The sequence below is a fragment of the Lissotriton vulgaris genome, chromosome 10 (assembly GCF_964263255.1).
Source record: "Lissotriton vulgaris chromosome 10, aLisVul1.2, whole genome shotgun sequence".
Lineage (NCBI taxonomy): Eukaryota > Metazoa > Chordata > Amphibia > Caudata > Salamandridae > Lissotriton > Lissotriton vulgaris.
Genome location: NC_141698.1, coordinates 968859188 through 968873566, shown reverse-complemented (window position 1 = coordinate 968873566; position 14379 = coordinate 968859188).

Sequence of the window (14379 nt, the reverse complement as noted above, 5' to 3'; positions counted from 1 at the left end):
TAGCAGATGAAAATGAATAGAGTGACAAGAGATCTTGGAATGTAAAATGAATTAGTGGAAAAATAGCAAATAAAAACGCAGTAGATAGAAAAATAGAGATAGGAGAAAGGTAGGAGGAAGAAGATTTAATAAACAGAGGGATTGACTGGCTAAGTAAGTACAGGACAAACAAATGATGAAAAAAGTAAGTCTAAAGGGAAATAGCAAGCACTATGACTATGTTGTTAATTAAAAAAAATTATGTGTTCCCACAAACTCAAACCTGAAATCAGAAAGTAAATAAGTAGATTCTATCAGTATTCATGTCCTCCTTGGAATAAAAACAGACAACGTTCAACTCTGCAACAAAGTCCCCATAAACAACATCTATCTGATCGAACGACTTCCTCTCCATCATACAAAGATGGATGAGAAGTGTCTACCTGAAATTGCATCCAGACTAAGTCTGTCCCCATCACCAAAAGATTCAAACTGGGCTAGATCTGGAAGCGACTTTCCAATATGAAACAAAACAGAATAACACTGCAAATCACCCGAATACAAGCCCAGGCTTTCTCCGCCTTAGGATCATTATCGCTTTTCGCTATGGTGTCTCTAACTCCACCCTTCTTTAATGAAGTGCATCCTGAATGGTATCACCAGACCTGTCAAAGCTCCATGGAAGTACAACTACAGACCCTAACCTTTCAGAACTCCATTGATTCCCCCAATAGACCACGGCCACCTTCAAGATTTGCTATGCAATCTACAAGACAGTGGGTCTGATTTATATCTTGGTGAGACTACCGTCGTCCTGAAGCGGCAGCATTTCCGTCAAGCGAACAGCAGTCTTCCTGCTGTATTTAGATGATGTGGCAGTAGGCTGCATAGGTTTTCTCTGCTGGCTAAAAGTACTCTGTCAGGCCAGCTGATTTCACCAAGCCTATTTAGATGTTCTGTTGTACTGGCGGTGTCCTGGTGGCGGTTTGTTGACTGAGTGAATTCCTGGTGGAGTGGAGACTGGTAAGTACAACCTATTAATGTGTCAATGCACATATGTGTAATGTTTGCATGAAAAACATATGTAGGCAATGTGTTATGTCCCTTTGTGTTACACATTGCATGCCACTCGCACAACATACACTGAATGCCCATCCACAAGGCACCCCAAAACACCACAACAATGTATCAATGAATCAACTTGAAGCTCCTGAGGAGCTTTCAGAAGAGTTCCAAGGGGTCCAAGCGTGGCGAATCAGACAAAGGTGGGTGGACAATTCTGTCAAGCCAAAGTCGCAATTTGTGGCACGTTGGAAGGTTGCCCACAGGGTATTCCTGCAGAAAAGATCAGCAGCAATGGTGAAGGGGGCAAGCGGAGGCATCACACAAGACTTCAGGCAAGAAAAGACGGTTTGAGGGGGGCCCAAGAGGTGGTGGAAGAGGCAAGGTTTACATGCCTAACCAACATCCTGGCCCCATCAAAAGTGGCCAATGTACTCCTGAGGAGATGGGTGACTGTGAGGGACTAGTTACACCAGGATCGCCAGGACAGTTATTGCGAATGCCAGCCTACAGGTCAGTTGGAGAAATGGACGGCAAAGTAGAGCAAAAGAATAAGGCTCAAACTCTGACTGAGTATTTCCCCTAATTAACCAAGAGAGACCCCACCCTCATTGGAGAAGGGCGGTCATTAAGTCCGCTAGTCGCCCGGCCTAAGGCAGGACCCGGTGAACACGAGAACTTAACTCCTGCTTCAGCCACACAGAAAAGCGTACCAAGGCAGGCTACAATAAATGCTGAACAGGACAACCTTTAACACATTATTGAGTTGTCCTCCACCTCAATGGACACCATAAATCCGGGCTAGCAGCACCAGTTATCCAAGCCTAACCATCAATAAGGACGGTAATAGCAGCGGCAGAGGTATATGCTAGAGACGCTGCAGAGAAACAAATGGACATCGACTCAGAACTCTCGGATGTTAGACTTAGAAAATCTGGAAAGAAACTGGCAGGAGACATGGGCAGAGGCATATAAACAAGTGCCCAGTCCGAAAAGTATAACCTCTGCCCCACAAAATATATATGACAACATCTAGGATGGCAATCTTGAAGCAAACCTTGAACTGTCCAGGAATCAAGACAAGTTAGTAAAATCAATAAATGATACTCTTAAGGTGGCAATAAACACACTTATCTGGCAGTCACACAAATTGGAAATACCAATAGACACTATGTAAACAATAGCTCTCACCTTAGCAAATGTGGCATCCAAGCTTTATAAGATTAAGAAGAGAGCAAGAGCAAATGTATGCCATTGTACAGCTAAAGTAGAAAACAGACTTACCTGAAGTTATGACAACAATGATATGCAATCTAAGGAACTTAGGGGCCAGATGTAGGTAGGCTTTTACCGGTCGGTAACAGGCGAAATCGGCCGCTACCGACCAGTAAAAGCCTTTTCCTATGTAGGAGGCTTTTTTACCGATTCGGTAAATAACGAATCAGTATTTACCGATTCGGTATTTACCGAATCAACATTTACCGATTCGGTATTTAATCAACATTTACCGATTCGGTATTTACCGAATCGGTAAATGAGATGCAGGAAGCACTTAAAAGAGTGCTTCCGGGCTTTAAGAATTCGTTATTTACCACCAACTATTAGTTGGTGGTAAATAAGGAATTCCTGTGTAAATGCTGAAATGTGCATTTACACCTGTGCCATGTGACAGACATACATGCCCTTAGAGCATGTATGTATGCCACATGTGCACACCTACACTAATCAGGGGTGCAACAGGGTGTCAAAGTGACACCCTGCCACCCTTGACTTTTTCTCAATATTACCGAATCGGTAATTACCGATTCGGTAATTGACATTCATTCCTATGGGCCTCCAGGCCCATAGGAATCAATGGCAAATACCAAATCTGTAAACACCGATTCGGTAAATACCGAATCTTACCGATTCAGTATTTTTTACCGATTTTTTACCTACATAGAATTTACCAATTCTAAAATACAGAATCGGTAAATTCGGTATTTTTGAATCGGTAAATCCAATTTACCTACATCTAGCCCTTAATGCTGGCAAAGGATACAAAACCAAGGATTGAGAAAGTAAGCGCAGATCCGAAAAAGGAAGGGGCCAAAATCCTGTCAGCAGTGGGGACTCTATCAAGGGATATCGACTTATGAATAATGCCATCAATGCCAGAACGGGTTTAGAACAACCTCACATCTGTAACCATAGTCAGCAACAGCAACAATCAAGCAGCTAAGAGCCATGAAGCTTGTAAAAAACACAAATGCAGAAAATGAACCACTGACTAGGCGCACAAAGAAAGAGCTAAAGGAAAGGCAAAAATTGCTAAGAAAGGTCCATGTAAGGAGAAGCTGGGGCCAGCATCCCCACGCACCATCACAGCATGCAGGGGAACAAGCGCCAAGGTTGGAAGATATTGTCAACGCCCTACCCCCAGGCTATCTTATTCAAGCCTTGCATAGACCTAGAGGGAGAGGAGGGGGGTTGGCAATAATCTATAGGGAACACCTTGTCTGTAGAATCAGCAACGCCAACATCGAAGACTGCGAAAGCTGTCATTATGCCATTCAAACCTCCCCGGTACACTCCCTTTCAGGACTGTTGATTTACCGTCCTCCGGGCACACCAGGGAAATTCCTCAATGCTTTCACTGACACGGTGTCACAATTAGCTTCCTCCGCCCCTAACTTCCTCATCGTGGGCGATCTCAACCTCCACTTTACAGACCCCACAGATTTGACAACATCCGATCTCCTTCTGGACCTCATGTCATTTAACATCCGGCTGGTCAATAACACACCCACCCACGACAAGGGACACCTCCTGGACCCCGTCCTTACTAACATCGCGGACATCACCACGGGTCCCCCCCTTCCACTTCCATGGACAGATCACTTCCTAATCCCTATTTCCTGGGACTTACCCATAGTACCCCCTCAATCCGCCAAAATTCAGGTTACCGACCGACGTTGGCACAAGCTTGTACCAGCTGAATGGACCACCATTCTCTCAGACTCTATCCCTGCCCTCTCCACCGATCCTGTCATTGCTGATGAACAGTTCAACTCTTGGATCACATCGTCTTTAGACAAACTCCTCCCCAAAACCGCCACTCTTAAACATACCAAAAGAGTGACCCCCGCTCCTTGGTACACTCCAGAGCTTAAGGCTCTGCGACAGGTTTGTAAGAGAACAGAACGTTCCTGGAGGAGGGATGAGTCCAATTTAAAGAAGGACGCCTACCTCACCTCTTTGCAAACTTATAAGACCGCCCTACGCAAGACAAAAAGTATATTCTTTCAAGAAAGAATAGAAAATTCTGCTTGCTCCAGCAAGGAATCTTTTATCATTTTAAAAGAACTCCTTAAGGTCCCAGACCCCGGCCCTAGAAACCCACCAGACCCCAAGGCAGATGAGGAAAAATGCCATCAGCTAGCTAACTTCTTCACACAGAAGATCCAGAAAATCCTCGACTCTATCCCAACCACAAACTCGAGCGAGGAAAAAGAGATCTTCAATACCCCTTCCTCCCCCTGCTTATCCTCGTGGGGACAAGTGACCGCCGAAGAAGTAGAAAGCACGCTAAATATCATCAAAAGCGGATCTCCCAGGGACCCCGCCCCGCTACGTATCCTCAAGGAAGTAGCACCCACAATTGTTCCTCCCCTTACCCATCTTATCAACGCTTCACTGCAACAGGGAGTGGTCCCCTCTAGTTGGAAGGCGGCAGTCTTCAAGGCTCTATTGAAGAAACCATCTTTGGACTCTGTAGACCTGTCCAACTACAGGCCAATTTCCCTTCTCCCTGGAACTAGCAAGATTGCCGAAAAGCTGGTGAATAGGAAACTATCACAATTTCTGGAAACCAATAATCGGCTAAAAAGCTCACAGACAGGTTTCCGCCCCGGGCAGGGCACCGACATCGCCCTCCTTGCGGCGGTGGAGGAGGCCAGAGCACTTTTAGACGCGGGAGGATCAGTGGCAGTGATCCTCCTCGACCTAAGTGCGGCCTTCGACACCGTCAAGCACCAGCTCCTTATCCATCGGCTCAGGAGGGTCAGTGTGGAAGGAACCGCACTGTCCTGGCTCTCGTCCTTTCTGGGGCAACACTCCTTTCAGGTCTGGGAGAATAACACCCGCTCCTCTGAAACACCCCTCCAATGTGGCGTGCCTCAGGGCTCGTCCCTGAGCCCCACATTATTTAATATCTACATGTCCCCATTGGAGGAGGTTGTCAACCCATTCGGAGTGAGTATCGTCAGCTATGCTGACGACACACAATTAGTGGTGTCCCTTTCTCACCCAAGTCAACAACCTGCGGACTTATACAACTGTCTGACGCAGATACAAGGATGGATGAACAGCTCATCTTTAAAACTTAACGGTTCAAAGACTGACATCCTCCTCCTTGGTCAGAAAGGGCTCTGCCTCCCACAGAACATCTGGCCACCCTGTCTGGGCTCGCCTCCAGACCCGAAACCCGAGGTTAAAAGCCTGGGTGTGTGGATCGAAACCGATCTGTCATTTACCACACAAGCAAAAAAAATAGCCGGGACTTGCTTTGGGCTCCTCAAGTCGATGAGAAAGATCTTGCCCCTACTTCCTCCCACCTCTCAAAAACTGTTAATCCAAGGCCTTATACTATCTAGGCTCGATTACTGTAACTCCATCTACCTAGGCGCTCCTGAGGCAACCCTGAACAAGTTACAGAGGATCCAAAATGCCGCTGGCCGGATCCTCACCAATACTCCTGCCAGAGCTTCGGCCAAACCAGCCTTGAAACTTCTTCACTGGCTCCCAGTGAGAGAGAGGGTGAAGTTCAAAGCCCTCTGCCTGGCCCACAAATTACTTCAAAACAAAGGCCCCCCTATCTTAGGAAAATTCATCAGACCATATAAAGCCCCAAGACCCCTCCGATCCGATCAGGAGTATCTCATCATCATCCCCAGAGTCAAGAAAGCACGCACTGGTGAAAGGCGCTTTTCGGTCCACACCGCACGCCTTTGGAACGCTCTTCCCCGCGACCTGAGAACAGAATCAAACTATCTACGATTCAGGAAGCGGTTGAAAACCCATCTTTTCCCTTAATTCTGACCTCCCCCCCTTGCCCCCACTGACCCGCAGGTGTTTGGATCTTAGCGCTGGGATACCCACGGGTGACTACGCGCTTTATAAGAAAATTTTAATAATAATAATAATAAGAAGAAGTATCAGTGACCAAAAAATTATATTCAATATTTGAGAAAAAGAAAAACCAACAGATTGACGTTAGAAGCCCTGAATCCCAGTATCATTTGACATATGGCTCCTTTCCAGGGCAGTCCAAAGCAGAAGAGCTGCTACAAGTAGAGCCAAATAATTTGTCAATTTAGTAATGGAGAGCAAGCTTCAGTTCGGGGAAAAGAATTCCCAGTCAACTAAGAAGCACTCATAACCTAGGTCAATATTCAACAGCAATAAACCTGGTGTTTGGACACAGGGAGCCTCAAAATCAAACAAAGAAGAGAACCCACCAGGAACCATATAACAGGCAAAAAGGCTGCAGCCTTCCCAGCAAATTATAACACACCACAGAAAGTATTATTTCGGCTGCAATTTAGGTCAAGGGGTAGGCATGACACTCATAACAGGGCAAACATTCTGAAGCTCTTCCAACACATTCCCTCATTATCGAAAATAAGTGAAGATCACCTCAGCATCCAATTTGAGGTTGGAGATAAGAACAACGGCCAGGAATACACCATAGTCACGTGGAAAACATCCAACTCGCAGAAATGGTCCTGCAGGGAAAAGGAAGCTTTTATGAGTGGGGCATATTTGTTAAAGAAATAGCGGACAAAAAATGCCCTCAGGTACAGATGGGGCTAGCAAGTTCACAAAAGGGTCAACACAAGATCAAAGGGACTACATAAGGCCCACTGCTAGGGCCCCAAGGCCACAACCAATCAGAATATACTATGCAGACCAAACAATGGCACATCTCAGGAAAGAATAGTAATACAATTTGACACTATCCAGAAGGGCCAATGAGAGGGCCACTACCTTGCAAATTCCACTATGGTGGGCAGAATTCATTGCCATTCCTAGCACAAAACTGGAAATAAAGAGGAACATCACAATAACAAAGTGCACAACTGATGGGAGCAACATAATCCTCAGAGGCATAAGGAGCAGTATAAAACTAATTTCATGAAATATTTCTGGAATTTCAAGGGCGCTCAGTAGTGAATCCGCCACTTGAAAGCTGCAGGAGGGGCACCTCCTCTGCCTGCAAGAGACCTGGGTGGCAAATGCAATAAATACGGGCGGTTTTGCGGGCCTACACAAACCAGCAAGCAGATGGCACTCCTATGGCAGGCTATCCGAGGGTATTTCGATATATATAAGGCAAGCAATAGATCTTGCCCTCAAAGAATTCAAAGTGGATATAGACATGCTGCGGCAGTTATAGTAGGAAACAAATTAAGCAAAGAAGGAAAGATGTCACTGTTAATAATAATCAATGTGTATTTTAATGCAAATGGTCCTTCAAAGCTTGAGTTAACCAGGGCAGTGATTGTAGCACTGGAAGAGGTACTGTGGGCCTCATTTACGAGAGGTGGCGCATCGCTGCGTGAAAGCAGCGATGCTCCACTTCTCGTTGCACCCTCCTTGCGACACCAATGATGCACCATATTTACAATATGATGCATCATATCGCAAGGAAGGACAGATACGTTAGTATAACTGACGTATCTGTCAGTGCTAAAAGCCCCATGTGAAAGGGCCTGCGTCACCCTTATGCAGCAAAATCTCTACGACCGAGGGGGGGGATACGCCCACCCTGCTTACATTACCCTACTGGCACAGGTATAATGTAGCGCAGGAGTTTACAAAGTGACGTATTTACCTAGATGCATTACTTTGTAAATATGGCACAACATGGCACATTTTTAAGCCACTGGTGCGTCACAAAAAGTGACGCACCAGTGGCACAAAAGTGACGCTGGGGCTCACAAATAAGCCCCTGTGTTTTTATCCATTTACACCACCAGTAATCCCAGGAGAGTTTGATCTGCACAATCTAGGGGCAGACAAGACATACTAAGGCAGTAACATAACTGCAGAAAGCGCTTTTAACAGACTTCTACAAACCTTTAAGTTGACCTCTGCAGAGGCTAGAACTTCCAGCAAAAAGTACCCAGAATCGTCTCTATTAACTACCGCACAACAATCGATTACACCTTTCTAAGTAATAAACTCAAACAACTGATGTCAGACTTCTCCATGACCTAACAGGGAGCAAGCGACCGTGTTATGCTTGCAGTGGAATTCGAGCTGCACGCCACAAAACATGAACACACTGAGACAGTTAGCCACGCAAGAGGAGTTGAGGCGTATACGCTGGTGAGAAGGATCAGGTGGGACGGCTAAGCTGGAGGAGTGGATGAAAGAGCAAAAAAGTGAAAGAAACACCACCAAATCCACACCCACCATTTGAAATTGGGGAAATTGGTACAGAGCTAGGTGCCGCCCTCGTCAGCGGAGAAAGGAGGAGAACATGTAAAAGGGACCGAGAACCTGAACAATGTCTGAAATACAATAAAAGCCTAAGAGAATATACTGGCAAGTTAAGGAGAGTGAAAGGGATCCATCATAAAGCAGGCACATTAGACTCAGAGAGGGCATGGAACGAGTTTGACCTGGATCCCAAATGCATTATCTGGAAGCTCGAGGAGGAATGGATCAAAGTCTACGAGGTCTCCAAGAGTAATAAATAAAACCAACTCTGGGAATACGTTGCCCAACTTGAAAATAACAAAATTGACAGGCACCACTCTGTGACAGGTTACATATCGAAGAGAGGAAGGAAGGAAGCACATGTAGTGGGAAGATTAGTAAAAGGCGGGGGAACCTAAAACCTTATGTGAGAGAGGCTTGCTTGCTGAAATTCAGAATGTATGCTGCTCACAGCCGTTTGTGGGCACAGACTTGCTTTGGTTACCTGCAATAACTCTGCCATCGTGGACCGTGTGGACTTGTGGAGGAAAATGCCGATTTGGGCCAGCAGGGGAGCAGAGGAACATCGCGAGTGGGACTGCGAGGAAAAGCCTGCACAGCGCGTCCATCACCGCCGCAGCTGGGGCCTCTTCCGGCCCCCTCATCCCAGCAGCTGAAAACGGCTCGCGCCCCCCGCTCTGCGGGAGCCGCTCGCAGCCGTTTGTGGGCACAGACTTGCTTTGGTTACCTGCAATAACTCTGCCATCGTGGACCATGTGGACTTGTGGAGGAAAACGCTGATTTGGGCCAGCAGAGGAACATCGCAAGTGGGACTGCGAGGACCAGTCTGCACAGCGCGTCCATCACCGCCGCAGCTGGGGCCTCTTCCCGCCCCTCTACCTCCCTGTATATAATCATTGTCACTTTCGCGTTGCGCGGGACGTGCGCGGGATTAGGCGGGCTAAACCCGGGCAAAGGGCGGGCCGTCTGAGGCCGTCCGAGGAAGATCGAGGCCGGGCTGGGCCAAGCTCTTTATGCTTTAATTTCGGTATTGTTAAGTGTTATTTAACACATATTTACTATCTGTGCTGCTGGATGGTAGTGAAAGGTTAATTTTATTGATGGGAAACTGATTGCTGTCTTTTCTGCTTGCTGGTTAAATCATAGTTGTTAATCTACTAAATGGCGCCACGCCTAGGGAGGGGAAAAAAGATTACCCTTTCCACCAATGGCGGGGCGGCTACTGGGACCCTTGATAATTTCATTAAACGGGCAACGGTAATCCTGGAAAAAGAAATAGCTTATATGGAAAAACGCTTGTCTACAGATTTATCTGGGAAGCGTTCTTCTCTGGGCACTATTGGGTCAGCGGCCACTCCTGAACAATTCAGACCAATAGATTCTTTGGTCGTCCCGAGTTCGAGCCCGTGTTCATTGTCGGAGGGGCTTGACGATGATTTGGTGGCTTGTTCTATCGTAAGCCTTAACCCAGGTAGTATCGATTCTAGTACCTCGAGCACTATAGCTTCTAAATCTTTACCACTACAGAGATCCCCTCCAAAAGCTCTAGAGCAGGTGTTAGGAGCAAGCATAAAACCTACAACCATAGTAACAACTAGTAAAAGGAAAAGAGGGGGAGGACATCGGAAGGGTGGTTGTGCAAAAATACCAAAGACACAAAATGTCAAACAGGCCCCACCTATTGTAGTTCAATTCCCTAGCTTGACTAGGGTGTCCCTTGCCTCTAACCAATTACCAACCCAATTTAATGTAAATGAGGGGTTATTGGAAGAAATAGAAAGGCTTGTTAAATCATTGATGCTACCCTTGCTGGAAAGGTTGACAGTAATTAACTTAAAACTTGACCAATTAGAAAAGCTAGTAAGTGCGAATACATCTATGTTGGATAAGCTGACAAAGGGCTTAGAGAGTGAAGGCACACAAGCTTTGGCTACCCCACCCCGTTGGCCTAGTAAACCCACTAAATCTAGCAGGGTTGTTCAGCAACCCATTGTTGTAAGTTCAGAGGAAAATTGGGTAGTGAGTAATCCCCCACGCACTATTAATGATAGGGGTTCAGGGGAAAAAAGGGCGACTAGCTTGCAGCCTGCACCGCTTGTAAAACCATTGGGAAAACAGTTAAAGGGACAACAATCATTGGGCAACATTGATTCCACACAGCAGCTACCCTGTGTAAACCTTCCTCCTGAATCAGCACCGTATACTATCATATTGACAGGTATCCCAGGAATTAGGGCAAATCAACTAGAGTCACATAGGGAGCTGAAAAATAAAGTAACTTTTTGGCTGAATAAAAACAGAACGCTCCTCCCTATTCTAATGCAGAGATTTTAAGTGTCAGAAGGGTGAGCTGGTTGGGCCGTAGTAGGAAGGACCTTGAGGGTGACTGTGTCATTATCAATTTTTGAGACCCCTGGGTAGTCGATTATATTCGCCAAGAACCAAGGTTTGGTAGAGTGGGAGACATTCAATCCATAGGTCTAAGTTATTTCTATCCCTATATGAATTGTGGTCCATCACATCCAAAATATAACCACTGTAGGGGAAGACCTTATGGAGAGATCCAATTTGATTGGGCGACCCAGTATCTTCGTTTGAGAAATCGATTTGAGTCACTCAGGGGGATGGAGGGGGTGGACTGACTTCTGAATGCCTCCAGTGGGGACATTGTGGCTAAGAAAATTGCCAAGGCACCTTCTGAAAGTTTAATTAGATTGTTAGTGGAAAGACCGGCAGTGGTAGAAACGATCGTCAGCAGGGACACGGACCCAATTGTGGAACGTACGTGCCCAGTTTTTCAAAGTAACCAACCAGATGGGTGTACCTTCCGCTTAATTACATGGAACATTGCAGGTCTTTCCCGTAGGTTACAGGACGAGACATGGTCTAAATATATAGCAAGTTTCAACATTATCTGTCTCCAAGAAACTTGGAGCAGAAATGATCGAGACCTGGATGGTTACCAATCCTTTAATGTGCATGCTGAAACGATCACAGGCAGGAAGGGCAAAGGGCGGGTTAATGACTGCTATTTCCGTAAAATATAACACTGTAAAAACACTTAAAGTTGTGGATTCTCCCTGGTACCAATTGCTTTTGATTACAAATCTGTTTCCAGTTCCTATGCTTTTGATTAATTGGTATTATAACATCTTTGACCCTAACTCCACATCTGTTATTGAAATGCTACAAGAGGAGATAGCTAAGGTGTTGAAAAGCGTATCTTCACTGTTCATCATGTGGGTAGGGGATTTTAATTGTTCTATGTGCAAATTTAGTGGGTCCGGGCTTGTGGCCTGGTTGACACGAATGAGCAGTCACTACCGTATTTTAAGCACACGCTACAAGGTGAGGCATTGAACAACATCATTGTAATAAATGAACTTTGTATTTTAGATATGCCAACCAGCTGTGAATCTTTGCCATTACCAACTTTTCAAGGGACGGGGGGCCAAATGAGTGTAATTGATTTTGCTATGGTTTCTAGTAGGTACACTCATTTTGTTGATGATTTTAAAATAGAAGTAAATCCTGCTAGTGACCATAACCCCCTTGTTCTGAAATTGTGCCCTGAGATTGTAAGAAGCCAGCCCATTGAGCAACCAATTAAGTACAACCAAAATCAAGGCTTAACCATAAAGTGTGACAGGGTTGATGTGGGAAATTTGGAGGAAACTATTTTCAAGACAAATAATCTAGAGATAGATCTTTGTTTAACGTTCACATCTGAGCCAGAAATGATAATTCAGAACTTTGAAGTTCTTTGTGGAAATGTGGCCACTCACCTTGTTAAACCAATAGGTAAGGGAGTTCCAAGGGAGGATAAATTGTTTGATTCTGAGTGTTCGGGAGCACATACATTATTAAAAAAAGCGTTAGGCCAAGTGCATCTGGACAAAGAATTGGTTAAAAGAGCCAGAACATCTTATAAGGATACTATTATGAAGCGGAAATTGGAATTAAAAAAGCAGGCCTGGGATGATCTGGAGAAAGCCTCAGATTTGAGGGATGGTAGGCTTTTCTGGGAGATAGTAAATCGCCCCTTCCTCAATAGTTAGGAAAAATGTAGCAGTGTCACCCATTTAGCGGGAGAAACCTGGGAAGCCCATTATGCCCACATTTTTAATCCAAATAGCGTTTGCTTGGCTACTAATAGTGAGGGGCATATTGATTTTTGTTATGAAACAGCGCTAGCACTTAGACTATTGCTTTCCCTCTCAGAAGTTGAGGAGGCCATAAGGAAAGGCATTTTATTGAAAGCACCAGGTCCGGATGCAGTACCTTTAGATTTATTTAAAAGTAACATTGACGTGTGGTCCCCATTACTACTTAACGTCTTTAGGGCGATCGAGGTCAGGCGTATCCCTCTGTCATGGAAAGAGGCGGTACTTGTACCAGTCTTTAAAAAGGGTGACAAACGAGACTCCTGCTGTTACAGGCCAATCTCATTAATAGATGCATCCTGTAAGCTGATGGGGACGGTTATACTATCCCGCCTGGAGACCTGGGCAGACTCGTCTGGCCTCATTGTAGACTCACAGTGTGGGTTCAGGAGAGGTAAGGGGACAACGGAGCAGTGTCTGAATTTGGCCCTGGTCATGGGTAAGTACATGAAAGCCAGGGGTGTTTCCATACACCTGGTCTTCATGGACTTATCCAGTGCCTTCAACACTGTATGTAGGGACAAGCTATGGCGGATGATGGATGCTATGGGGTTTGAGGAACCTTTGGTTACCTTGCTTTGCAGATTACACGCTGCGACCACTGTGTCGATTAGATATGGCCCTGGGGAAGAAAAGACAAAATCGATCCCTTCGACTGAAGGTGTACGCCAGGGCTGTATTTTGGCCCCTTTTTTGTTTTTAGTCTACACTAATGGTTTGGAAAAGTTTCTGCTAGAGAATTGTTCAGATTTCCCCAAAGTAAATGGTAGACATATACCTTTGTTGTCTTGTGCCGATGACACTGTATTAATGACTTTAACTGCTAACAGCATGCAACAGTGTCTGACTGCATTTAATGATTATATGCAGGACCTAGAACTTAGGGTAAATTTCACGAAATCTTTTGTTATGGTATGCGGCCCTAGAGGGACAAAAACCCGTAGGTTCATTGTAGACAACCTGAGTATTGAAAAAGTTCGGAATTTCAATTATTTAGGTCATCTATTTAATAAAAATTTGAGCTGGGATCCATTAATAACGGCTCGAGTACAAAAAGCTGCGCGAACCATAGAGGCACTTTTTCGTTTCGCAAGTAAATTGGGTCAAAAAACAATTGCTGACTTAAAGACCTTATATAAAGCAAAATGTTTGCCTGTCGCCACCTATGGGGTGGGGGTGTGGGGGACACATAAAGCCACCCAAATACAAGTCATGGGGAATAAGTTTTTAAAGCGTCTTTTGTCAATTCCAACCAGTTCATCAAATGATTTTTCCCATTCAGAGATGGGTATAGATTTTGTGAGCGATGTGATTCATGTCTCCCCACTACTCCTGTGGGGGAAAATCTGGTTATTTGAGGTTATCTGAGGACCTGCAGCTTATGAATTTTTTTTTTGAAGGATTGCCTAAGATTGGACCATGCTATGCAGATCCCATGGCTGTCATACGTGAAGGAAACTTTTTATAAAATTGGTCTAGGCCATATTTATGAAAGTCTAGAATTTATTCAGCAGGATACAAGGATTGTAATTAGGAAAGCTTATCGCGATACTTTGGGTCAGTTAAAATACAATGAACAAGCACAGTATCATAGGGGTAAATTGCAGCATCAATTTTATCTGTCTTTTACCATACATATGCAATGGCGTTTTTATTTGACGCAATTACGATTAAATATACTGCATTTCCT